The sequence below is a fragment of the Oryctolagus cuniculus genome, chromosome X (assembly GCF_051225735.1).
Source record: "Oryctolagus cuniculus isolate XC-2025 breed Fujian yellow rabbit chromosome X, ASM5122573v1, whole genome shotgun sequence".
Classification (NCBI taxonomy): Eukaryota; Metazoa; Chordata; class Mammalia; order Lagomorpha; family Leporidae; genus Oryctolagus; species Oryctolagus cuniculus.
In genome coordinates this window covers 76,270,727-76,274,421 of record NC_142888.1, presented here as the reverse complement: position 1 = coordinate 76,274,421, position 3,695 = coordinate 76,270,727, and the positions used below count along the sequence as shown (strand labels likewise).

At 34.9% G+C, this 3,695-nt stretch overlaps 1 pseudogene; it reads right to left on the bottom strand.

Annotated features, from left to right (window-relative positions):
- Window positions 1–1,927: 1,927 nt before the first annotated feature.
- On the bottom strand, window positions 1,928–2,030 carry LOC127485075 (U2 spliceosomal RNA; annotated as a pseudogene).
- Window positions 2,031–3,695: the final 1,665 nt, after the last annotated feature.

Below are 3,695 nucleotides of genomic sequence, written 5' to 3'. Positions count from 1 at the left end.
AGTAAAATACCAAGGCCTTGCTTATTTATAAAGAATAGAGGTTTATTTAGTTTTCAGTTTTGGAGGCTGAGAGTCCAAGATTGGGCACTTCCATTGATTCAGCCTCTGCTGAGGGTAAAGAGAATAGCATCATGGCAGGATTGTATGTATGAGGGAGAGATCACATCTGAAGACGGGAAGCTTGATCAAGGGGGAGGGGCGGGATTGCTCCTTATGTAACAACCCTCTCTTGAGATTTAACCAACTACATTAGGTCCCACCTCTTTTTTTTATTAATCTATTTTATTTTATTTTTAAAATTTTATTTAAATTATACAAGTTTCATGTACTTTATACATATTTAGGAACATAGTCATGCTTCCCTTCCACCCATGCTCCAAACCTTCTTCCTCTTCCCTCCCCCATTCCCACTCAATTTTTCCAAAGATCTAATTTTAGTTTACTTAATTTTTGTAACGTTAACCCTACACTATGTAAAAGAGTTCAACAAATAGTATGGTATTTTTGGGGGGCTGGGTTATTTCACTAAGTATAATGGTCTCCAGTTGTGTCTGTGTTGTTGCAAAAGACAGGATTTCATTTCTTTTTTTATATCTGAGTAGTACTCTATAGCCTATATATATATATATATATATCATAATTTCTTTATCCAGTCAATAATTGAGGTATGTATAGGTTGATCCCCTATCGTAGCTATTATGAATTGTGCTGCAATGAACATGGGGGTACAGATAATTCATTCATATGCTGATTTCTATTGGTAAATTCCCAAGAGTGAGATGGCTGGATCATATGGTAGATCTATATTCAGATTTCTCAGGTACCTCCATATTGTCTTCCACAGTGGCTGCAATAGCTTATGTTCCCACCAAAAATGGACAAGGTCATCTTCTCCCCTACATCCTTACCAGCATTTGTGGTTTGTTGATTTCTGTATGAGAGCCATTCTAACTGGAGTGAGGTGAAACGTCACTGTGGTTTTGTTTTGCATTTTCCTGATGGCTAGTGATCCTGAGCAGTTTTTTAAGTATATGTTGTCCATTTGAATTTCCTCTCTTAAAAATGCCTGTTCAAGTCCTTTGTCCATTTCTTAATTGGATGGTTTGTTTTGTTGTGGTGGATTTTGAGCTCTTTATAGATTCTGGGTGTTGACCCTTTATCAGTTGCATAGTTTGCAAATACCTTTTTTTTCCCATTCTGTTGGTTGTCTCTTCACTTTGCTGATTGTTTCTTTTGCAGTGCAGACTTTTTTCAGCTTGATGTAATCCCATTTGTTCATTTTACTTTGATTGCCTGTGTTTCTGGGGGTCTTTCCAAGAAATATTTGCCTGTGCCAATGTCTTAAAGAGTTTCCCCAATGTTCTCTAGTAATTTGATAATATTGGGTCATGGATGTAGGTCTTAGTTCCATTTTGAGCGGATTTTTGTGTATGGTGTAAGATAGGGTTCGAGTTTCAGACTTCTGCATGCTAGGCCCCACCTCTTAATATCACCACAATGAGGACCAAGCCTCCAACACTGAAACATTGGGGGACAAATTACATCCAAATGATAGTAGCCCCATTTGCTTTCTCACTGTCTTTTAATCTCCCTCTCTCTTTCCTTCTCCCTCCCCTAACTCTCCCTTTCTCTATATATGTAGTGTACACCCCACACACACACACTGCTAGTCTGTTTTGTGGATCTGTCTCATTTTATATTAATACTAGAATACTATCTTAGTTTAATTACTGAACATTTATTTATTTATGTTATTTATTGGTAGGTCTAGTAAGCCTCCAACTGTCCTTCCCCTCCTACCAAACTTATATTGTTCCTTTTAAACATTTTTCTTGGATATCTTTGCTTATTTCCATATATACACTATAATTAACATTTCAGTCTCTTTAAAATGTTAGTATTTTATTGAAATAATAACCTTATAAATTAAAGGTAATTGAAACTTGTGATAAAAATACATTAGGATTACCATTTTAAACTGATAAGAACAGATACTACACTTGATCTTAGCCAAAAGGCTGAGAAGTGATGTATTACCATTTTAATCAAACTTAAGTATAGAGTATAGTAGTGTTAAGTTTATGCACGTTGTTGTGCAAGAGATCTCTAGAACTTTTTTACTTTCCAAAATTGAAAGTTTATAGCCACTGAACAATAAATTCCCTTTGTGCTGGCTCCCTAGTCCTTATAACCACCATTCTAATTTCTGCTTCTGCATGTATAACTCAAATTTTAATAATGTTAAGACTTCCTGTTCAGCAATATTCTAGAGTCTTTTCATTTCTTAAAGCCTACTTCATGTAGATGTCATTTGTGTTTTAGTTTTCCTCAAAAAAGTGTTTGTACATAACTATATTATTGGGCATTTGATTTTTAAATTAATATAAGAATATTCCCTACTTTTTCTATCTTTCTGGAGTTATCATAGCAGTGCTAAATTTTGTCAAATGCTTTTTTTATGTATCAATTTAAATAGTTTTTCCAGCATTCTAATAATATTTTGTATTTCATTGATTGATTATCATATGTTGAACCATCCTGGCATTCCTGTGTAAATTCCGCTGGCTAATGGAACATTATCATTTTAATATGCTATTAGATTAAGTTTTAGAGTATTTTGTTGAGAATGTTCATATCTATCGTCATCAGGTTTATTGTTCTGCAGATTTCTTGTAGTGTTTGGTCTGGCTCTCATATAATGAATTGGGATGTATTTTCACATCTACTTTTTGTGAAAGTTTGAGAGAGTTGATATTAGCATTCCTTTAAATTTTTGGTAGAATTTATCAGTGAAACCATCTGGTCTTGAGATTTTCTTTGTTGATAATATTTTGATCACTGATCCATATTTGGTAGATTTGTTCAAATATTCTATGATGTATGAATATTAGTTGATCCCAGGAATTTACTTATCTGCATTTAAATATATGCATGTATACACATTCCTTTTTCTTTAGCAGTGATTCTGAACATTTTTGGGTGTTCATAAACTCTTTGAGAATTTATGGAAGATATGAATCCTTTCTCAGGAAAATATTAATGTTCATATATGTTTGACCCTCTGTCACCATGGACTTTGCATCTGTGTATTCAACCAATTTTAAGTTCAAAACAATTGGACATTAGGAAAAAATGGCATTTGTACTGAACACATAAAGAACTTTATCTATTTCAAGGTGGTGTGTACCAATGCCATCTCACTAGTCAAAGTGATCAGTTTCAGTTGATAATTGATCATAATGATAAGATGAAGAGTCAAAGGGATCACATAAACAAGACTAGTGTCTGCTCATACTAACAGATAGAATTAAAAAGTGGAGAATGATCCAACATGGGAAGCAGGATACACAGCAGTCTCATAGAATGGCAGATGTCCTAAACAGCACTCTGGCCTCAGAATTAGCCTTTAAGGCATGTGGATCCAGCTGAAAAGCCCATGAGAGTATTTCAGGCATGGAAAGCCAAGACACTCTGGCAAAAAAAAAAAAATGACCTAAACGAGATCCCAGTGGAAAGAACAGCCCATCAAAGAAGGAGGTACGTTTCTTTGAAGGGAGGGGAGAACTTCCACTTTGACTATGACCTTGGCTAAATAAGATTGGAGTTGGCGAACTCAAAAGGCTTCCATAACCTTGGCAGCTCATGACAAAAAACTCAGGTGATTGCAGACGCCATAAACAAGTGTGTCAATTGTT